This window comes from Pan troglodytes, chromosome 16, assembly GCF_028858775.2.
Source record: "Pan troglodytes isolate AG18354 chromosome 16, NHGRI_mPanTro3-v2.0_pri, whole genome shotgun sequence".
Lineage (NCBI taxonomy): Eukaryota > Metazoa > Chordata > Mammalia > Primates > Hominidae > Pan > Pan troglodytes.
This window is the reverse complement of record NC_072414.2, coordinates 92939138-92962264: the sequence shown is the minus strand read 5'-3', so window position 1 is coordinate 92962264 and position 23127 is coordinate 92939138. Positions and strand designations below refer to the sequence as shown.

The following is a 23127-nucleotide window of genomic DNA, read 5'->3' as shown; positions in this document are numbered from 1 at the left end:
GTCTTTCAAAATGTTCACAATCAGGTGGGCAAAAAGTGGTGCCTTTAGTAACTAGGTTTCATAGGCTTAATCTGTAGATGGGATCTTTGCTGTGGGTCTGCAGAAAATGCCCTAATCAAGTGAAGGAAACAACAGCTAAAATGTTCTCTTCTCCTACTCCGCCTCTATCTATTGAGAGGTTCGGCTCATCTAGTTTTTCCTACTCTACTAAGCTAACGTAGTGAGTCTTACTGTCAAGCAAGTCTTGCTTACCTGGGATTAAATGCTACTTGGTCATGATGGGTTATTCCTTTACTATGCTACTTGATTTGATTTGCTAATATATTAAAATATTTGCATACATGATCATTAGTGTGCTCTCTTTTCGTTTTGGAATTAACCTTATATTATTCTGCAAAATACGTTAATTCACTTTCTAGATTGTTGTATGCTCCAAAGTAGTTTACCTAACATGATAATTACCTATCTTTGAAGGTTAAGCAAAAAGTGTCCCGGGTGCGGTGGCTCACGCCTGTAATCTCAGCACTTTGGGAGGCCAAGGTGGGTGGATCATGAGGCCAGGAGTTCAAGACCAGGCTGGTCAAGATGGTGAAACCCTGTCTCTACTAAAAATACAAAACAATTAGCCAGACTTGGCAGCAGGCGCCTGTAATCCCAGCTACTTGGGAGGCTGAGGCAGAGAATTGCTTGAACCTGGGAGGTGGAGGTTGCAGTGAGCCAAGATCATTCCACTGTACTCCAGCCTGGGCAACAGAGCAAGACTCCATCTCAAATAAATAAATAAATAAAAGTCTATAAAAACAGCTGGGCCCAGGCATTTAAAAAAATGTTCAGTCTTCTAGTTTAGTCTTTTGTCTATGCAAATTCTTTGGCTATTGAACTATCCAAGTTTTCTATCTCTTTTTAAGCTTTTGGGGAATAGGTTGCAATACATTTCTTGTCTACTGTTTCTCTTAGTGTTTTCTAATTCTAACCCACTGTTTTTGGAATTTCTATTAGATGGTTTTGCAACTTCTGCATCTATCCTCCATGCATCTTCACATTTCCTTCACAGTTTTCGTGCTGTTTTCCTTGTGTGCTACGTTCTGAACAGGACTTTGGCTTCAAATTCCAGAAACTTGCTCTTCAGGGGGCTCCACTTTTCTCCTTGGCTTTCTTGAGTTTTCCTTTTAACAATCATATGTTAAGGTCTTTAGTTGGTTCCTTTTTTTTTTTTTTTTAACAGTGGCCTGATCTTTATTTCTCCAAATACATTAATAGACTTTTTTTTTTTTTGAGATAGGGTCTCACTCTGTTGCCTAGGCTGGAGTGCAGTGGTGCAATCTCAGCTCATTGCAACCTCCACCTCCCAGGTTCAAGTGATTCTCATGCCTCAGCCTTCCAAGTAGCTAGGATTACAGGTGTCCCCACTATGCCTGGCTAAATTGTGTATTTTTAGTAGAGACAGGGTTTCACCATGTTGGCCAGGCTGGCCTCGAATTCCTAGCCTCAAGTGATCTACCCACCTCGGCCTCCCAAAGTGCCGGGATTACAGGTGTGAGCCACCATGCCCGACCAATATACTTCTTTTAAAATCTCCATTTCTTTGTAATAAGAACTCACTTTCTTTAGGTGGTTTAGCTGTTGAGTTTGGTGACTCTCTCTCGCTGTGGGTTTTCCTCAGCTGTTTGTAGTGTCTTCGTTAAGTGCTCATCTTAGAGGGGGACGTTTCCTGTTGACGCATCTGTAAGTGATGTATCTATTTACCCTCAGCAATTGCAGGTGAGAGGCAAGAATGCGTCGCCAGGTAGGCTGGGCCCGTGGGTGGTCTTCTGGATGCAGGCCCTTAGCACCTAACAGTCACTTGCAGCCCTGTTCTCTCCCTTGTACCTGCTCCCACTGAACTGGAAGCAGCCACCATTTCCAGAATTTGGAGCTATGGTTTCCTCATTCTCACTAATCCCAGCTGCTTCATAACTTCTGGACCACTGAAAGTATCCTGTTCCGGTTATCTATTGCTGAGTAAGGAATCACTCTTAAAGGTAATGGCTTAAAACAACCATTTTATTCTCATTTCTCATGGCTCCTGAGGGTTGATGGGTTTGGCTGGGCAGGTCCTGCTCCGAGGCCCTCCTCTTATGGGCGTGCAGCCAGACTGGTTGGGCGCTGCTTATCCGGGCATCAGATGGAACACCTGCCTGTGTCACCTCCATGTGGCTTGGGCTGTCTCATAGCATGGAGTCTGAGTGTCAATAATAAGCTCGCCCAGAGGGCCAGGCAGAAATGGAATCGGCCTTTCTGACCCAGCTAGTCACGTGGCATCACTTTTGTGTAGTCACTGGCCCACCAGGGTTCCAGGAGAGGAAGGAGAGACCCCAACTCTGGATAGGAGGAGCGTCTGAGCCCCTTGGTAGAAAAGCCATGTGGGATGAAAAGTCTTGTTGTAGCCATCTTGGAAAATGCAAGATCTGCCGCAACCACCTTTCCCCAGCACTGCCAGAATTAACTTATTTTCTTAAGCACCTTTTCTGCATTTTTAAGAACTTAGGGGCAGGATCATGGAGCCGAAGCTTACGCTCACCAGTCTTCTTGAGGTGATCTCACCTCACGGCTTATTTAATTTGTATTATTCCCCGCTATTCTATCTTGCAGTTCGTGCCATCTCATCCTCGTGTACTCAGCTGGTGTTCCACACAGAAAGCCCCTGGGGCCAGCGTGCATGGTGTAGGCTTGAGGTGGAGGCTGCCCTCCTGGCCTTGTCGGACACAGCCTGGAAGCGGGGCCCAGTCACAGCGACAGTCATGGACTCCGAGGGACCCCTGCCAGCTCTGTAGACCCTCTGCCTCCTAAGGCTCTCTGCGACTGCCGTGATCTACAGTTGGGAGTGCTCCAGGGAGTTCTCATGTGTGCTCCTCCACACGCAAGAGCCACTGCCTCTCGGGCGCCGATGTAGAATGGCTGGTGGGAATGGCTCGGTCCACTCTGAATGATCTCTCTCTTCTTAAAACCTGAGCATGGGTGCCCATGGCCTGCCCTTGGCCTGTCCAGTAGGCAGGGTGGGCACAGCACAGCAGTGCCTGGCTGCCCTGTCTCCCTCCTCTCACTGAGTCCTCCTGCAGGTGCACACTGGTGAGCTGCCCCACCGTCCTTCAGACTGGAGGTGCCTGAGAGAAGGGGCAGGCACAGGGGGATTGGAGGCCGGGCTAGTCAGGCTGGGTGAAGCAGCAGGGCTTGAGGAGGGCACCGCAGCCCTGTGAAGCTGAATTAGGACCTGGGAGCCACCTAGGCCTGGACCCCACAATGGAGACTGGGGAGTTAGGAGATGGCTGTGGTCCCTGCTCATCTCACTGGATGCCCAAGTGAGATGCTTAGGAGTTAAATGGACAGAGCCTCCAGCTGGGGCCAATGCTGAGAAGGCCTCTCCGGAGGGGGAATTTGCTTTCTCTTGCAACAAGGGAAGCTTGAATTCTGCCGTAAGGATCTCCATTCCTCACCAAGAAGTCTGGAGTCATGCCACACACAGCTGGATCAGCGCTGCCTTTTGGTCTGATGTGACAGTGGTTAAACTTGTGTGACAATGAGAAATCATGACGAACGACTTCCTTAATGTCAAAGTTTCCTAACTTTTCAGGGAAGAGAAAATAGGGCAACTGCATCATATTGCGGACAGTAAACTCGGATTTTTAACTTCATTCCTACACCAAAGTTGCTGATTGAGGGAAATGGACAGGGACTGGCCTGACCCTTGGGTCTTGGGTACAGACAGGACAGGGCTGTCTGCCGAGAAGTGAGGCAGGAGCCGAGCAGGGATGTTTTGGAATCGGCGAGGGTGTCTGAACACCATCAGCTCTGCCTGCATCTGCTCCTCAGGCTGTCTGCAAGTAGCACCGTGTCCTGGAGCAGCATGTTAAAAAGCTGAGTTGGTTCAGGCTTTTGAAAAATCAAAACAAGACAAACGTCCACCCCCGTGATGAACAACAACTTTTTCCCAGGCTTGCAAGCGCTGTGGCCGGGTTGCCCTGGCAACGACACATTTTGGATCGGCCGCTTCCCTGGGCCTTCGTTTCCCATGTGCACAATGGGGATGGGAGAAGGTCAAGGTCATTTCCGGCTGCACATTCTGGGAGGCAAACCCGTACCTCGGAGGCCTCTCTCCTGCCCTTTAGTCCCTGGCTGGCATCTCAGCAGGGAGAATAAAGGCGTCTGTGTTGCGGCTTCCTGGGGCCTCTTCCTTGGAAACAGATAGTCTGATAGGCAATGATGGCAGCTGCTGACTGCTTATGGCCTGGCTGCTGCTGGCCATGTGGGCCTCTGGAGCGGGGGGCCTTGTCGAGGCTCCCCAGACCCACTTCCACAGCCACAGGACCTGCCTGCAGTCTCTTTCCCTTTTCCTGGAAACTTCTGTCCCTTTGTCCACTCCCGATGAGTCAGAGTAGCCGATGGAGAGGAGTGCAGAGCCCAGGCCAGAAACAAGTGGCAAAGGCAAGGTGTGTCTCCTCTCTAAGGTCGCTAGGCCACAGCAGCAGTGGTTTTCGTTTGGGCCTGACAAGGAGCCGGTGCTGTCGTCACCCATGACTCTGGAGGCCCTGTTCATCCATCAGGCCTGGAAACACCAGCAGGACTGGCCAATCCACCCCAGAGCTCAGCCAGCATGGACAGTCAGTCTTGGCCAGCAGCACCTTCCTCAGGCCTGAGAAGAGGAGGCCAGGTCTGCCTTGCACAAGCTGCAAACTTTGGTTCCCTGCACCCCAGGCAGAGGGGGCTGCCCTGCCAGAGGCAGCTCCCACGTCCCCTGAGCCTGAGTCATTACCTGCTAAAGAGGGGACAGCTCTTCAAAAGACCTGTGGCCTCCTGGGTCCCGGCAGCATCCGTGAAGTGAAAAGAGCAGAATGTTGGTTGGCACAGTTTTCTGAATCTCTCCCTGGGCCATCTGTTCCAGTTACTGCTGTTTTCTAACAAAGCACCCCAAAACTTAGCCGCTTACCACAGCCATCTTCCCATACTCCTGGTTCTGCAGGTCTGGAAGTTGCACAGAGCACAGGAGGGCTGACTTGCTTCCATCCTGTAAAGTCTGAGGCCTCCACTGCAAAGACTCCACAGCTGAGAGGGACCCAACAGCTGGAACCATCTGAAGATGTCATCTCTCATGTTTCTCCCACATGATGCTGGCTGTTGGTGGGACCTCAGCCCAGGCTGTTGGCCACAACAGCCTCTGCATGTGGCTTGGGCTTCCTCAGAGCATGGTGGCCTCATCACATTCAGACTTCTTGACTACAGGCTCAGGGCTCCAGAGGTGAGTGTCTCCTTCATTGCCTTTCCCACTGAGCTTTGGCAGTTATGCTGCATCATTTCCACCATATTCTATTTGTAACAAGCAAGTCACAAGCTCCCCCAAAATACAAGGGGAAGGGACACAGACTCCACTTGTTGATGGGAGGGGTGACAGGATGGGAGGTACTGTTGTGGCCGTCTTTGGGGAACATAATCGGACACGCCACTCTCCTGGCCTTCCTTCCCACTCTGCCCCAGCCACGATCCAGCTGCACAGACAGCCTTAATCAGGCCCTTCCAGTACCTTCTTCTCTTCCTAACAGCTGCTGGACAGGGCCTCCACAGGCCCAATAGTGAGCTGGGCCACCAAGGCATGGGGGAGGCCCCTCCATTTCTGCCTTTTTCACCATGGCTGGGGAAAGGGGCAAGCTCAGGGTTAACTGGAGTCCACAGGGTCACTCAGTTTGATGGAGTGCCCCAGGCTGTCCTGGGGCCTGGCCTGCCTCCCTCGCTGTCTGTGCCTGTTCATGTGGCTTTTGGTTTTGTGTTTCTTGGCTTGTGAGTTGTGGTTCTGGAATGAGGGGAGCCAGGCAGAGCCTCACCCTGGAACCAAGCAGTGGGGGGTCCTGAGAGCCCCCCCGGGAGCCCAGAGCTTCCTCTGTGGATGGTCTCCCCTCTGTGGCTCCAGTTTAGGGGACTTGGGACAGAACCTTTTGCCATCCCCTGCCCTATTTGTATTAGGGGCAGGCTGTTCTTGGTGGAATACAGTTTCTGTGTGGCTGACACAAGTGTGAACTGCTGACTTGCCTTTGGTGGCTGAGTTCTGAGGAGTTTTGCTGAGAACAGCGCAAGGGTTAGTAGGTCCCAGCTGTGAGAGCTGAGGGACTGTTGTAGTTGTAGAAGCTGCTTTTGTCAAGAGACTCTCTCAGGAAAAATGTTCTCTGGATTTCCAGACCCTTTTCTACTCTTTCCCCTATTCCCAATGTACCCCTGGCCCGCAGACCCCCCAAATTCCCTAGTGTGGACACAGAGCCCTACTCTGCCACCAGGCCTGCACCTGGCCGCGGGTCCAGATGCCAGAGACATTAAAGCATGTGTGCGTGCACACACACACAAAGACACACACACACATACAGACACATGCACATACATGAACACACACACACATACACAAACATACATACACACACACATACATACACACAAACACATAAACACACACACATACGTACACACACGCATACACGAACACACACATGTGCGTGCACACAGAGAACAGAGTATTCATGAGCCTGTTGTACATGCAAAAAAGCCAAGTTGCGTTTTTAAAACTGTTCTATTGCACAAGAAATACAAGATGCCGACTAGAACGTTGGGAGAAGAAAGTCCGCCCCGCAGCCGGCCCCGCGCGTTTGGGCCTCTGCCTGCCCGCCGGGGGTGTCTGTATTTACATTCGTCCACACCCGCCACAAGGGTTCCTTTTTCCCCACATGGCATCGTACTTGGGAATACTTGGTAAAGTAAACTCATCAAGCCCACAAACTCTTCTCAGAGGGCCCAGGAGCCCCGGGGCAGCCATTTCTCGGCGGGCTGGTCCCCCGTCGCGGCGGGAGGACGGGGTCCGGCTGCTCGGAGCGGGGCGCGCCCTGGCGGCGGGCGAGGGAACTGCTCCTGCCCGCGGGTTGCATGGGGGCAGGTGCCCTCAGGAATAGGCTGGAGAGGTTGGCACGGCTCTCTGCTCTCCCGGGCTTCAGTGAGGGAGAGGAGCTGTTACATTTTGGCAAACAGCAGACCTTTTTTTCCCAAGCCCCCAGCTTCTAGCCACCATGGTTGACCGAGTTCTTTCTCTGCTGTAGGAGAAACAGGGCCCAGGCCCCGGCTTTGCCCAAGGGTCCCCCTGGCCCCGCTTCCCCGTCACTGCCTGGGAGTTAGTGATGACTGGGGAGGATTGGTTTTTGGGAGAGGGGCTGCAATGAGGAGTGTCACATTTTCTGAAGCGACAAGGAAGCCTCCGCACCCAGCCCCTCACGTTCTTTCCCCCATCCAGTGTCCACCTGCCTGTCTCCCTCTAGCAAGTAAGTCCTCCCAGCCCAGCCCCTGACTTTGATGCAATCCCTCCCTGAGAACTGAGAGGGGCAAGTGCCCTGCCTTGAGCGATGGGAGTTCCTCTGTAGGGCCTTGTCACTTGGGGGATGGCAGGCCCCTCACTGCTGGTTCCTGTTCCTGTCCCTGTGCTGGGGACAGCTGTGTGCAGCTGAAGAGAATTTTCAAGGCCAAGCCTGAGGTTCAGGGTCCACTCCCTGACTGGAACAGAAGTAGACAGCACAAAAGACGTTACACTGGCCCTGAGCATGCCAAGGTCAGGAGGGTGGGGTTGGTGGGGGGCCATGGATAGTCCCCAAGAACATTGACAGGAAAGACCTGGAGGCCCTTATGCACCTGAACTGTACTTCAGGAGCCAGGGTGGGGGCTGCAGCATCTTCCCTGATGCGTGCTCTCCGCAGTGGGGATCTGTCTATGCATACACCCTTACAACTTGCTGTTCCAGGCTGTCATCCCTGATTATTTTCCATCTCTGTCATTGAGGAAACAAGAATCTAAGAGGTGTAGAATCTTGCCCTGCGTCTGGCAGCTGGCAATTGGCAGGGGGAGGATTCGAACCTGGGCCTGTATTTCCAAATCCCATCCTCATCACATTGAGGAACAGCCCCTTGAGGCTGAGCTCTGGCGATTCCTTTAGTCCTCAGTGTGGCCTCGAGGGAGAGGTTTGGGGCGAAGCCCTGGGCCTTTGGCTTTTGGGGTTTCCAGGACCCAGCAGAGGCCCAATTCCTGGCTGCCCCTCCTTGTACTCAGGGGTCTTGGGGTCTTTGGTCTTGAGGCCCCCATGGCCTCCACTGTGATGGAACCTAGTAGTTTGTGGCACACAGCCATTGGTTCTTCATCAACCGAGGAGGCAGGGCGTGGAGGAGCCGCAGGTCCCAGGAGAGAGGAGGTGGCTGTGGGTCACCCAGCCAGGAGGTACTGCAGGGAGTGCGAGCCCCATTTTCTGACCCTGACCCCAGCTGCCCCGCTTCATATTGCACTACCCAGTGTGTCTCTGTTCTCTTAGGTCCGACCTGTGAACGTAAGAGTGAATGAAAGGGAAACCAATAACGGGAAACTCAAAGGACAGGGGCCTCTGGGGTGGGCAGAGCAGTAGCTGGAAGGGGTCCAGCCCTGATTCCTGAGATCGCCTCAGCCTTGTGCAGGCCCTGGGCCCCCGCCCAGCAGGCCCCACTGATGGGCAGGCTGGGCTCCAGCCATTGTCTGCTCCACGGCTCAGTTGAGGAGCAGAAACCTTGCACCGAGGGCAAAAACACCTAGTGTGCCTTAGATCCAGTTTAAACCTTTTTGATAAAGAAAGTCCAGATAAAGAGTTCATTCACTTCCACTTTTCCAGCTGCACCTGATCTGACGCTTTGGTGACCCGATGCCGCTATTTCAGAGGGAGAGATGTTTTCTAGTTCCTTCCACCTCATTGTCAGCTGAAGCTACCCCCAGCCCCCACCCTCTTCCTCCCCTCCTTCTCCGCTGTCTCCAGACCTGGGTAGAAGTTGTGCTGCTTGAGGGCAGGGTTGACGGGGATGCCTTGGCTGGACTTGGAGATGGAGGATTGAGTCTCGGTGGGAGAGATGTCGCCTGGCACGCAGCACATCCCAGAGGCCACTTTGGAGGAAGGGAAGAGGTCAGCTCCTGGTGCTCATGTGGTGGAAGCCACAACCACCTCGCAGAGCCTTTTAGGGTCTGCGTAGGGACTGTGTGAGCCTTTTAGGATCTGCGTAAGGACCGGCGTGAGCCTTTTAGGGTCTGCGCAGGGCCTGGCGTGGGCCTTCTCGGGTCTGCGCAGGGACTGGTGTGTGCTTGGAGGGCCAGGCAGGCTCTCCAGAGTGTGCAGAAAAGTGCCTCCTCGAGATTCTTCACACGCCCAGCCCGCCACACTCACATGAGTGAGACCGGGACTGGGCAGCTCCTAGATGACACCAACGACGGGGCCAAGCCAGAGCCTGGGAGGAATGAATGCAGGATCCAAAACGGCGGCTGCCGTCCGAGTCGGCAGAACGAGGTTTCTGAGCGGGCTCCGGGATGAGCAGGGGCAGATCCTCGCTCTCCGGGCCTCAGCGCTGTCGCGCACGCGGTTGAACGGCGGAGCCGCGGCCGCGCAGGCGCTGAAGGGCTGTGGGAGGTGACGTAGCTGCAGGGGGAGCTGGGGAAGAGCCACACAGGCGCCGGAGGCCGTGGGAGGTGACGCAGCTGCAGGGGGAGCTGGGGAAGAGCCGCGCAGGCGCCGGAGACCGTGGGAGGTGACGTAGCTGCAGGGGGAGCTGGGGAAGAGCCGCGCAGGCGCCGGAGGGCTGTGGGAGGTGACGTAGCTGCAGGGGGAGCTGGGGAAGAGCCGCGCAGGCGCCGGAGGCCGTGGGAGGTGACGTAGCTGCAGGGGGAGCTGGGGAAGAGCCACACAGGCGCCGGAGGCCGTGGGAGGTGACGTAGCTGCAGGGGAAGGTGACGTAGCTGCAGGGGAAGGTGACGTAGCTGCAGGGGGAGCTGGGGAAGAGCCACACAGGCGCCGGAGGCCGTGGGAGGTGACGTAGCTGCAGGGGAAGGTGACGTAGCTGCAGGGGGAGCTGGGGAAGAGCCGCGCAGGCGCCCGAGGCCGTGGGAGGTGACGTAGCTGCAGGGGGAGCTGGGGAAGAGCCGCGCAGGCGCCGGAGGCTGTGGGAGGTGACGTAGCTGCAGGGGGAGCTGGGGAAGCGGCGACTGGCGCCTGAGAGTCTTGCTGAGCATCCCCCCTGTGCTGAGTCCCGGACGCAGGTCCTTCGTTTCATTCCTTGGTTTTACAGACGAGGAAGCTGAGGATCTGAGAGCTGTACGGTAGTGGCTGAGGTGGGGGTTGCAGTGAAGGATGTGACACACCCCAGATGGAGCTGAATGGGCGTGGGACCTCAGGTCTTGGCCACAGCGGCCTGCTGTGCATTGATCCTGCTAAAGAGTGTCCATTATCAGCCAGGCGTGGTGGCTCACGCCTGTAATCCCTGCACTTTGGGAGGCCGAGGTAGGGCGGATCACCTGAGGTCGGGAGTTCAAGACCAGCATGACCAACACAGAGAAACCCTGTCTCTACTAAAAATACAAAATTAGCCGGGCGTGGTGGCGCATGCTTGTAGTCCCAGCTACTCGGGAGGCTGAGGCAGGAGAATCGCTTGAACCCGGGAGGCAGAGGTTGAGGTGAGCTAAGATCGCGCCATTGCACTCCAGCCTGGGCAACAAGAGTGAAACTCTGTCTCAAAAAAAAAAAAAAGTGTGCATTATCAGGGACATGGCAAGAGGACGGTGGTGGAATGCTGGTGGAGCTGGCCCAGCCGTTTCTGGGGACGGGGTCCTCAGCACAGCCTGAGACTGCTCTGGTCCCACTGGCCAGGCCGGGGCTCTGGGGAGAGGCCTGTGGGAGGCTGGTGAATCCCAGGTCTGATGGCGCCTCTGGGCAACGTGTCTGGACTCAGAAGTCAGGAGCTGAGGATCCTGTGGGGTCGCGTGTCAAGGGGGATTTCGATGACAGCCGTAAGTCCAGGCAGTAGATCCAGCAGAATGCATGTGGCCACCAGAATTTACCCGGCGCCTCCAGAAAGTGCCCAGTTGGGAAGGAGACAGACGCCTGTGTGGAGGGAGGGACGGGTGAGAATCTGGGGCCCTGTCCCTTAGTCCTTTGTGAATGGCAGAGGGAGAGGGGGCTTCCGGATGGCAGTGATCCAAAACTCACCTCTCCATAGAAACACTGAGGTCACTGGAGGCCCAGCTTCCGAGCCAGCCCCCAGTGCTGAGAGAAGCCGCTGCCCCTTGCCACCCCCGGAGAGGATGCCGGCCGTGCTCATTAGAGGGTGGGTGCTCCCAGCATCCAGCCTCCCTCTCATTCAGAAACTCGGCTCCAGGAGGGGGTTTTGGAGGCTGGGTATATGAGGTGTGCCAGTACCTTGGGGTTCTTCTGAGACCAGGAACCCGTGCTTTAGGCCTTCAAGGGCCAGGACTCACCTGGGCAGTGATTGGATGGGAGCAGCCCCCTCGTCCCCCTCGTCTAAGGCAGTTCGAAGAGACAGCACTGCAGAAGGCCCTCTGTGTGTCCCACCCTCCTGGGGAAAGTGAGATTCCTGTCCAGGCTTGGAGGAGCAAGGCAGTTGCCTACTACTTGAATAAATGGGTTGTTTCTGGATTCTGGGAATTGGGTAGCTGACAATGGTGCCTTTTTGGTGTTGCTGCCAGGATGCTGGGAGTCTCAAAGGGGACCAGTCACAACAAGGACGTGCACTCTTTGGTTCCATAGTAATTTTATAGTAATTAAGAATGAATATTTTAGTTGGGCACAGTAGCTCACACCTGTAATCCCAGCACTTTGGGAAGATGAGGTGGAAAGATCCCTTGAGCTCAGAAGTTTGAGACCAGCCTGGGCAACATAGTGAAACCCTATCTTTACAAAAAATAAAAGAAATTTAGCCAGGCATGGTGGTGTGCACCTGTAGTCCCAGCTACTCAGGAGGCTGAGGTGGGAGAATCACCTCAGCCCAGAAGTCAAGGCTGCAGTGAGCTGAGATCACACCACTGCACTCCAGCCTGGGCGATGGAGTGAGACCCTGTCTCAAAAAAAAAATTTGTAACTTTGATTTTTTTTTTATTGCAAAAGAAATTCTACATACGAACAATCCAAAAGAAAAGGAATAAAAGTGGCCATTCCAGCAGCGAGGAATAACCACCACTAATATTTTGGTCTGTGTCCTTCCAGCCTTGTCATTTATACCTTTATACAATACTCAACAATTTTTTAAAAACAAGATCTTCAGGCCTGCCTGTTTCACTTAGTGGATTGCAGGTGCCTTTCCTTGCCTTTCACTGTCCTCCTCCCAGAGCCTCCGTTCACCCTCACTGCAGGCCATGCTCTCTGGCTGGCCTTTATGCTCTGTGGAACCAAGGGGAACCCTAGAGCTTGAGACTTGTGGAGTGCTGTAGGGCTGTTTGTTCCCAGCCTCCCAGAGTACAGCTAATATGTCCCACTCCCTGAATGATGTGCCTGCCCCACTGCTGAGTGACATGGGTGTGGCTGGCAAGGCACCTGTGCTGGTCTTTCTTCCATTGCTCACACCTCTCCTGGGCTCTCTGGGCTTCTGGGTGAGTTGAACACTGTGGAGTGCAGGGGAGGTAGGGGTATCTAGCCTGGAGTAGGGTGAATGCGCCCTTGGGGAAAGGGTGCCACTCTCTTCCAGATCTTTCTGTCCTTATGTCAGAGAGATGGAGTCATCCCAGCACTTTTGGCCAGCAAACCTGAAGCACCTCCATGGCCATCTCCCTCTGCCTTCAACCCACGTGAGCACTTCCTGGGAGCCAGGCTGGGTGCCAGGCTGTGAGGGCACTGCTGGGCTCACGCATTACTGCCTGTGCACTGTTGATACCCTATTTATCAGGCTCATGAATCTGTTAAACATGAAACCATCAACCCTTTGCAAACAGTAACACACCACTTCTGTGTCTCACACACAACTCCTGAGTTTTGGCAATTCCTCCAGTGAAACACTGATTTAACGTTTTTATTGGATCCCACTTGTAAATATTTAATTAAAGTCTAAAATGTTAGACTATCTCTAGTGCTTCGAACACCCAAACACTCAAAACATGCCTAAAATGCTGTATTGGTTACACAACGAAGCACTCTACTCTCTCTGGAACTGACCCCAGTGCTGAAGCCTGATTCCCACCTCCCCTCCTCACCCTACTCCCCGTCTTCTTACCGGTGCTCATAGCTCTTCCCAGGGGTTCTGAGCCTTCCTAGGGTTGAGGCGACCCCAGGAAAAGAGACAAGGCTTCAGGGTGGGACCAGTTAAGGGCTGAGGACACAGGGGCCAGGGTGTCGATGGTTCCTTTGGGGCGGTGCTCCCAACTGTTCCTCCCGAGGTGACTGGAACCTGAGCTCAGGCATTAGGCTGTGTCCTTTCTGTAGGATGTTGGAAGCTCAAGCTTTTCATGAAACTTTGTGTGTTTTGGCAGCCTGATGTCCACCCCCTGAAGCGAAGTACTCTGTAATTTTGCTTGTCCCACTTCTATGATATGCTGGTGGGACATACACATGCTAATGAGATATGCCTCCGTGGCCTGCTTCACTAGGACCAGGGAAGCATATCTTGTTAGCATTTGCTAGACTGGCTGCTTTGAGGGTCTTTCTCAGGCGGGAGGGGTGAGTGTGGGCAGGCGGCTCACTGTCTCAGGGCTGTCTCAGGACAGATGGCTGTCCCGCATCTGCGGGCCCCTTCCTGCTGGACCTCTTTCTAGCTGGTCATCAGTGCAGCCACCAGAGCGACAGCTCCTACTCTCCTTCCAAGATAAGGATATACATGCATACGTGCATACATGCATACATACATGTACGATGAGCTCTAACCTTTTCCATTACCACTACAATTTATATGCTTTCTAGAAACTGTATTGGCATCATTGCAACTTTTGACAACTGGCATTATTTCAATGAACCAGTTAACAAGTCACTGCCACTTGGCCAGAGTGAGCACTGCCCTGAAACCCCTGGGTATGCAGCCTGTCCCAGGCCCACTGTAAATAATGTGTGTGCATGTCTGTGTGTGTATATGCATGTATGTGTGTTGTGTATGTGTGTGTGTGGTATATGTGTGTGCACGCACATGTGTGTCGTGTATACATATGTATCTGTATATATGCATATGTGTGCATGCTGTGTGTGTGCATAAGTGGGTCATGTGTAAGTGCGTGTATGTGTATACAAGTGTGTGTGTATATGTTTGTATGTGTGTGGTGTGTGTGTATGAGCATTCATGTGTCATGTGTATGTGTATTTGTATATGCATGTATGTGTACATGTGTATGGTGTATGTGTATGTGCTCACGAATGTGTGTGTCATGTGTAAATGTGCCTGTATGTGTATATGAGTGTATGCATGTGTGGGTGTGTGATGTGTGTCTCTATACATGTATGTGTGTGCAGTGTGTGTGCATGAGGAGGCATGTGTGTATGTATCTCTGTGCATGGTATATGTATATATGTGTGCATGTGTATGTCATGTGCATATGTGCCTGTATGTGTCTATGAGTGTATGCGTGTGTAGGTGTGTGGTGTGTGTCTCTATACATGTATGTGTGCAGTGTGTGTGCATGAGGATGCATACGTGTATGTATCTCTGTGCATGGTATATGTATATGTGTGCATGTGTATGTCATGTGCATATGTGCCTGTATGTGTATATGGGTGTATGCATGTGTAGGTGTGTGGTGTGTATGCCTATGTATATATGTGTGTGGTGTGTGTGTATGTGTTTTTGAATGCAAGAAAGTGCTACTCCCTGGATCACTCTTCATGACAGAGCTAGAAAATATTTTTGATGATGGATATTAATTTCCATTCGCTTTAAAAATAAGTAAAAGTCATGTTAAGAAGGGTCCTGCCTAGCCATCTGATTCCCTCCCCAGAGGCAACCACTGCTCCCGTATTTTGATTTCTTTCTACAATTAAAGGTCATGAGTTCACGTGGATGTTTCCAATTTCACAAGTTAGGCTGCTGTCCCCTGGCCACCCCCACCTTCTTTTTGGATGGGACTCCTTTGCCTGTGAAGACCTCACCTCTCTGTACCTTCCCTTGAGAAGTTCCCAGGCTGGGAGGCAGAGCTGGGCTGTTTCTTCTTACAGAGCAGGGGACAGCTCCGTGGAGCTGGTGCCAGGGGTGCGAGGCTGTGTGTGAGCGTGCTCGGTGGTCTGGGCGCGAGCTGGTCACAGGTCAAGTAGAGTGGGCTGGGCGAGCTCAGGTCACCAAACCCCCAGCTCCCAGTGGCCCCAGCCACAGGCTTTGCTGCTTGTTCTTCATACATGTCCGTGGCGAGCTGCCTGGGCACTCGGGGTCGTCTCTCCCAGGCTGACTGAGCAACAACCAGCGAAAGCTGCAGGGCCCAGGGCGGAGGGAAGGGGTGCCCTGGCAGAGTCGTCTCACGCAGGAAGCGCAGGGCTCTCGCCTGTGGCACCGTGACAGTGCCCTTGCACTCGGCACACATTTCCCAGCACTAACTAGTGCCTCTCCCCTCGGACCCACCAACAGACCTCAGTGGGCCGGGGAATGCAGCCCAACCATAGGCCCAGAAGAGCAGAGAGCCTGGTGACAGCCCTGGGGGTGGCAAGGACCACTGATGGCAAAGTGGAAATTAATTTTATTTTATTTGTCTGTCAATCATTATTACTACTTCATTTAAAAAAAACATATGTTCCAGGCCGGGCGCAATGGCTCACGCCTCTAATCCTAGGACTTTGGGAGGCCGAGGCGGGTGGGTCACCTGAGGTCAAGTGTTCGAGACCAGCCTGGCCAATATGGCGAAACCCCATCTCTACTAAAAATACAAAAATTAGCCGGGCGTGGTGGCGCACGCCTGTAATCCCAGCGACTCAGGAGGCTGAGGAAGGAGAATCGCTTGAACCCGGGAGGTGGAGGTTGCAGTGAGCCAAGGTCGTGTCACCAAGCTCCAGCCTGCACGACGGGAGCGACTCCATCTCAAAACACAAAAAACAAAAAACCCGTATGTTCCAAATTAGGACTCTTAAACATCCCTATCATCTTACTACACTCATCAATCAGCATCCATTTATTCTTCTATGTGCTACACCTTAACTCAATTCTCAAGTAAAGGTGTGCATAAAAGTCTTCATTATTTCAGAAAAAACAGAGAGGAGATTTATTGTGAATGCTGGGATAGTTCATGGCAACAGGACTGCTTGTGTTTCCCCTAAGGGGTTCTCAAGGAAGACTGTGTGCTTCCCCCAGGGTGCCCTTCCCAGGCAGGAAAGAGGGGTCTCATGGCCAGGGGGAAAGGTGGGAGTCCTGGCCCTGGCGGGGGCCCTCCTAGTCCCTGTGCCGATCCCATCAGGAATTGTTGATGACAGAGGAGAAACCAGGGCTGCAGAGCTGGGGTAGCCTGTCCAGCGTGGAATTTAAACTTGCAGGACATCAAAGCCACCACACCTTAAGTTTTGGCCTTTGGGTGACTTGGATGAAACCCTGGATCCTCTCTGTGACTGTGGTTTGGTTGCCTTGGGAAGAACTGTGGGCTACACCACACCCAGCTCTCACGATGCACCGGTGAGCAGGGGGCACGCCTGGCACACAACGCTCCAATCCATGGTTCTTAGGTCCCCCTGCCCGGACTTAAACAGAAGGTGGTTAGAGCCAGCTCACGTGCTGACCCTTAGTGCTCTGGTCGGGCTAATGGAAAATGTATCTGAATATTAGGAACTGCATTTGGCTGCCAGTCATAGACAGCTGAAAAATGCTGGCTTAAACAACGAAGTGGGTTCCTTTTCCATAAGGTCACATGAAGCCTGCAGGTTGGCAGTCAGAGCTGGCGAACTGTCCCCCATCACTGCCCCAGGTCCTCCTGGGGCCCTCCCTCCCACAAGGAAGGAGGAGGCAGGGGCAGGGTGAAAGGGGCCTCCAGTGACTCAGCCCCCTTTGATGGAGTTCCCTGAAGCTCTACTTGACGACATCCAAGTCACCCCTGGCTGGAGCTCAGTCCCAGGGCCACCCCACCTGCAAAGGTGGCTGGGAAAACATGCCCCAACAAAATTGGGGTCTGATAGTGAGCAGGAAGGGCTGCAACTTGCAGTTTCTGCCACAGTGATTGTTAAAGTGCTATTGTAACTAACTGACCCCTATACCCCAACTCCATTCTCCATTCCCCATCCCCCCACCCTTTCCCTCACCCCCTCTCCCCGCAGAGACTCTGAGGCCCCAGGCCCGACATGCTGGAAAATGTGGCTCCTTCCAGGGCAGCAGCCTGCTGCTTGCCTCTCGGTGTGTTTCAGGTTTTCCTGAGCATTGGGGAGTTTCTGTGTTACTATGTCTCCTCTGGGGCTTGCCCAGTGCTTTCTGCCAGAGGAGCCCGTGCTCCAGCCCTGGAGGCACTGTGAGGGAGACGGGCTCTGGCAGCCTCCCCGACCCAGGCAGGCTCCTTGCAAAGACCCTGCAGGTTTGAGCAATCAGTGGCCCTGGAAGGTGGTGACGGCTCAGTCAGTGACCAGTCATCAGGCCACTGCTTTCCCAGGTGCAGTGTGGTGGGCGGGAGGAGGCCTGGGTGCCATCTCCTGGGGAGGGGTGGGCCTTGACCCTGCACCTGGGCTGCACACCTTCCCCATTCCAGGGCGAAGGTGGACCAGGGTCAGAGCCAATTGGCTTTGGCCCCCTGAGTCCAGCCCCGCATGCGTGTCCCCCTGCTGTAGCCATCCACCTCACCTGGGGCTCCGGGCCTGCATCCCACCATCCGCCTCACCTGGGCCTGCATCCCAGGGACAGCCAAGGAGGTTCTGGTTTAGCCAGGACCATGAAGTTAGATGGACGGATTGTTAGGGAACCCAGCCCTGCCCCAGGACCTGCCCTCCATGGAATCAGACACCCACAGAGGAGAGGTGACAAAGGGGGACTCCCCATTACCTCTAGAGACCAGGCCAAGAGCCACCTGTTGGGCTCAGGGAAGAGGCCCCTCCCAGCCTAATTACCTCCATCATAGGCATGCACACAATTCAGGGTGCAGAGAGGAAGGAAGGTGTACAATAAAAATAAAGGGTTCACTCCTCTATGCCAGCCCTCTGTTCTCCTCCCCAGAGGCAACCGGTGTCCACCATGTCGTTGGGTGTCCTTTGGGATATTTTCCCTGTGCGTACACGCAGAGCTCTGCAATGTTTTTTACGCACATGGTAACTCTATACACACTTTCATGCGTGTCCGTGTGTAGAGACCACCAAACAGGCTTTGTGTGAGCAACAAGCCTGTTTATTTCACCTGGGTGCAGGTGGGCTGAGTCCAAAAAGAGAGTCAGTGAAGGGAGATGGGGTGGGGCCATTTTATAAGATTTGGGTAGGTAAAGGAAAATTACAGTCAAAGGGGGTTTGTTCTCTGGCGGGCAGGAGTGGGGGTGGCAAGGTGCTCAGTGGGGGAGGTTTTTGAGCCAGGATGAGCCAGGAAAAGGACTTTCACAAGGTAATGTCATCACTTAAGGCAAGGACCGGCCATTTACACTTCTTTTGTGGTGGAATGTCATCAGTTAAGGTGGGGTAGGGCATATTCACTTCTTTTGTGATTCTTCAGTTACTTCAGGCCATCTGGGCATATACGTGCAAGTCACAGGGGATGTGATGGCCTGGCTTGGGCTCAGAGGCCTGACATTCCTGCCTTCTTATATTAATAAGAAAAATAAAACAAAATAGTGTTGAAGTGTTGGGGTGGCAAAAATTTTTGGGGGGTGGTATGGAGAGAGAGAATGGGCGATGTTTCTCAGGGCTGCTTCAAGCGGGATTAGGGGCGGCGTGGGAACCTAGAGTGGGAGAGATTAAGCTGAAGGAAGATTTTGTGGTAAGGGGTGATATTGTGGGGTTGTTAGAAGAAACATTTGTTGTGTAGAATTATTGGTGATGGCCTGGATATGGTTTTGTATGAATTGAAAAACTAAACGGAATAAGTGAAGGAGAAAAACAGGTATAAAAAGTCTAAGAATTGGGATGACTCAGGACATCTGATTAGAGAGTGCCTAAGGAGGTTCAGCATAGCCTTGCCAGCAAAGATTATGTATTTACTTTAAGAGTTAAGAGTGTTGGTTTGGGGATAGCACCAGGAGATATCAGCTGTGATGGCTTGGAGAAACAGTGTAAACCGGCAGTGTAAACAAGAGCAGGGCACGTATGAGTAATTGAGAATGGTGAATAGGAGTATGACTAGACAGAAGATAGTAGGGATGACAAGTTTTTTGGGGCACAGTCCAAGTTGGTCTGGTGTCTGGAATGAGACTGGGGCCTAATAAAAAGGAGTGTCTATACAGGAGCTCAAATGGGCTGTACCTTGTAGCATTCCGAGGACAGGCCTGAATTCTGAGAAGGGAAAGTGGTAAAAGTATTGTCCAGTCCTTTTTAAGTTGGTAGCTGAGCTTGGTGAGGTGTGTTTTTAAAAGACCATTAGTCTGTTCTACCTTTCCTGAAGGCTGAGGACTGTAAGGGATATAAAGGTTTCACTGAATACTAAGAACCTGAAAAAATGCTTGGCTGATTTGATGAATAAAGGCCAGTCTGCTATCGGACTGTATAGAGGTGGGAATAGAGGTGGGAAGCCCAAACTGAGGAATTATGTCTGACAGAAGGGAAGAAATGACTGCGGTGGCCTTCTCAGACCCTGTAGGAAAGGCCTCTACTATCCAGTGAAAGTGTCTACCTAGACTAAGAGGTATTTTAGTTTCCTGACTCAGCGCATGTTGAGTAAAGTCAATTTGCCAGTCCTGGGTGGGGGCAAATCCCTGAGCTTGATGTGTAGGGAAGGGTGGGGGCCTGAATAATCCCTGAGGAGTAGTAGAATAGCAGATGGAACACTGAGAAGTTATTTCCTTGAGGATAGATTTCCATGATGGAAAGGAAATGAGAAGTTCTAAGAGACGGGCTAGTGGCTTGTACTATAGCATAGCCTGCCTTTGCTGGTGTGTGGCGATTAGGCCTGGTGGAACTGCCATCAATAAACCAAGCATGATCAGGGTGAGAAACAGGGAAGAAGGAAATGTGGGGAAATGGGGTGAATGTCAGGTGGATCAGAGAGATACAGTCATGGGGGTCAGGTGTGGTATCAGGAATAATGTGGGAGGCTGGATTGAAGTCTGGGCCAGGGACAATGGTAATTGTGGGAGACTCAACAAAGAGTGAGTACAGCTGAAGGAGCCGGGGAGCAGAAAGTATATGCATCAGGTATGAGGAAGAAAATAGATTTGGGAAGTTATGAGAACTGTAGAGAGTGAGTTGAGCATAGTTTGTGATTTTGAGGGCCTCTAAAAGTATTAGGGCGGCAGCAGCCACTGCACAGAGACATGATGGCCAGCCTAAAACAGTAAGGTCAAGTTGTTTGGACAGAAAGGCTACAGGGTGTGGTCCTGGCTCTTGTGTAAGAATTCTGACTGCACTAACCATGCCTAGGAAGAAAAGGAGTTGTTGTTTTGTAGAAGGGGTTGGGGTTTGGGAGATTAATCGGACATGATCGGCAGGGAGAGCACGTGTGTTTTTATGAGAATTACGCTGAGATAGGTAACAGATGGGGAAGAAATTTGGGTTTGACTGATGTAATGGGGGCTGTCTGTGAAGCTTTGCGGCAGTACAGCCCAGGTAATTTGCTGAGCCTGATGGGTGTCAGGGTCAGTCCAAGTGAAAGTGAAGAGAGGCTGGGATGAAGGGTGCAAAGGAATAGTAAAGAAAGCATGTTTGAGATCCAGAACAGAATAATGGGTTGTGGAGGGAGGTATTGAGGATAGGAGAGTATATGGGTTTGGCACCATGGGGTGGATAGGCAAAACAATGTGGTTGATAAGGCATAGATCCTGAACTAACTTGTAAGGCATGTCTGGTTTTAGGACAGGTGAAATGGGGGAATTGTATGGAGAGTTTATAGGCTTTAAAAGGCCATGCTGTAGCAGGCCAGTGATAGCAGGCTTTAATCTTTTCAAAGCATGCTGTGGGATGGGATATTGGCGTTAAGTGGGGTAAGGGTAATTAGGTTTTAATGGGATGGTAAGGGGTGCATGATCGATCACTAAGTGGGGAGTAGATGTGTTTTATACTTGTGGGTTAAGGTGGGGGGATACAAGAGGAGGATGCAAAGGAGGCTTTGGATTGGGAAGAAGGGCAGTAATGAGGTGTGGCTGTAGCCCAGGAATAGTCAGGGAAGCAGATCATTTAGTTAAAGTGTCTCGGCCTAATAAGGGAACTGAGCAGGCGGGGATAACTAAAAAGGAGTGCTTAAAAGAGTATTGTCTAAGTTGGCACCAGAGTTGGGGAGTTTTAAGAGGTTTAGAAGCCTGGCCGTCAATACCCACAACAGTTATGGAGGCAAGGGAAACAGGCCTTTGAAAAGAAGGTAATGTGGAGTGGGAACCTTCCGTATTGATTAAGAAGGGGACGGACTTACCTTCCACTGTGAGAGTTACTTGAAGCTTGCTGTCCGTGATGGTGTAGGGGGCTTCCGAGGCGATCGGGCAGCATCAGTCTTCAGCCGCTAAGCCAAGAAGATCTGGGAGGGAGTCAGAGAGCCTTGGGCCAGAGTTCCAGGGGCTCTGGGAGTGGCTGCCAGGTGAGTTGGACAGTCCGATTTCCAGTGGGGTCCCGCACAGATGGGACACGGCTTAGGAGGAATCCTGGGCTGCGGGCATTCCTTGGCCTGGTGGCCAGATTTCTGGCACTTGTAGCAAGCTCCTGGGGGAGGAGGTTCTGGAGGAACGCCTGGCCGCTGCGGTTCAGGCGTTTGGAAGTTCTTGTGTGCTGGAGATGTGGCTGGGGTTTGTCTCACAGTGGAGGCAAGGAATTGCAACTTTTTTCTATTATTGTACACCTTGAAGGCAAGGTTAATTAAATCCTGTTGTGGGGTTTGAGGGCCGGAATTTAATTTTTGGAGTTTTAATGTCGGGAGCAGATTGGGTAATAAAATGTGTATTGAGAATAAGACGGCCTTTTAGGGTCTAGGGCTGTAAAGCGTCTCAGGGTTGCTGCCAAACAAGTCATGAACTGGGCTGGATTTTTATATTTGATGAAAAAGAGCCTAAACGCTATCCGATTTGGGATAAAGAAAAAGGAGCATTAACCTTGATTATGCCTTTAGCTCCAGCCACCTTTTTAAGAGTAAATTGCTGGGCAGGTGGGGAGGGCTAGTCACGGAAGGAAACTGTAAGCCAGACCGGGTGTGAGGAGGGGAGGTGAGAAAAGGATTATAGGGTGGAGGAGTGGAGGCTGAGGAAGAATTGGGACCTAGCTCGGCCTGGCAAGGAGCAGCCTGGGGAGGAGGGGAGAGGTCAGATGGGTCTGTAGAAAAGGAAGATTAGAAAGACTCAGCGACACTTGGGGTTGGGACTGAGGGGACAGGCGGGAGGGAAAGAAGGAAGATTTGGGATGAGTTGCATTGGGCACAGAGACTAGGGAGGGACTGATGTATAAAAGAACACCTGGACGTCAGACACCTCAGACCGTTTGCCTATTTTACGACAAGAATTATTTAGATCTTGCAGGATGGAAAAATTGAAAGTGCTGTTTTCTGGCTATTTGGAACTACTGTTGAGTTTGTATTGGGGTCAAGCAGCATTGCAGAAGAAAATAAGGCATTTAGGTTTTAGGTCAGGTGTGAGTTGAAGAGGTTTTAAGTTTTTGAGAACACAGGCTAAGGGAGAAGAAGGAGGAATGGAGAGTGGAAGGTTGCCTATAGTGAAGGAGGCAGGTTTAAAGAAAAGGGAGAGTAGAGACACGGAGAGAAGCGGTTCAGGGGTTCTTACTCTCCAGAAAAGTGGGAAAGGGGTCGGGGCACAGAGATACGAGGTCGGGGTGTGGAAATAAGGGATCAAGGCGCAGAGATATAAGAGGTCGGGGCATGGAAATAAGGGATTGGGGCACAGAGATAAGAGGTTGGGGTGTGGAAATAAGGGATTGGGGTGCAGAGATATAAGAGGTTGGGGCACAGAAATAAGGGATTGGGGCACAGAGATATGAGGTTGGGGTACTTGCTCCTCCTCTAGAAAAGCGGGACTTGCTGCTCAGGGTGAAGGAGAAGGGGTTGGGGGTTTCTTGCCCCCCAGAAAGGTGGAGAAGGGGTAGAGACATGGAGAGAAGGGGTTGGGGTTCTTGCCCATTCCCCAGAAAAGCGGGACTTGCCACTAAGGGTGAAGGACCAAGGCAGGCGTCCCTGCGTGGTCTGACACCTCTGAAACCTGGGTGAATAATCAGAGAGGCGTCCCTGCAATGATTAAACACCAAGGGAAGGCTGCCTTCCCAGTCCGTGACCGGCGCTGGAG

General features: G+C 52.3%; 1 long non-coding RNA gene across 1 annotated transcript in view; it reads left to right on the top strand.

Moving 5' to 3' along the window:
* Nucleotides 1-4370: 4370 nt before the first annotated feature.
* The window catches only part of LOC467777 (uncharacterized), a 28219-nt gene continuing 9462 nt past the window's right edge, over nucleotides 4371-23127 (top strand). Inside the window, exon 1 of the long non-coding RNA XR_010151819.1 lies at nucleotides 4371-5272. This is a non-coding gene — a long non-coding RNA (uncharacterized LOC467777). The remainder of the gene's footprint in view (nucleotides 5273-23127) is intronic.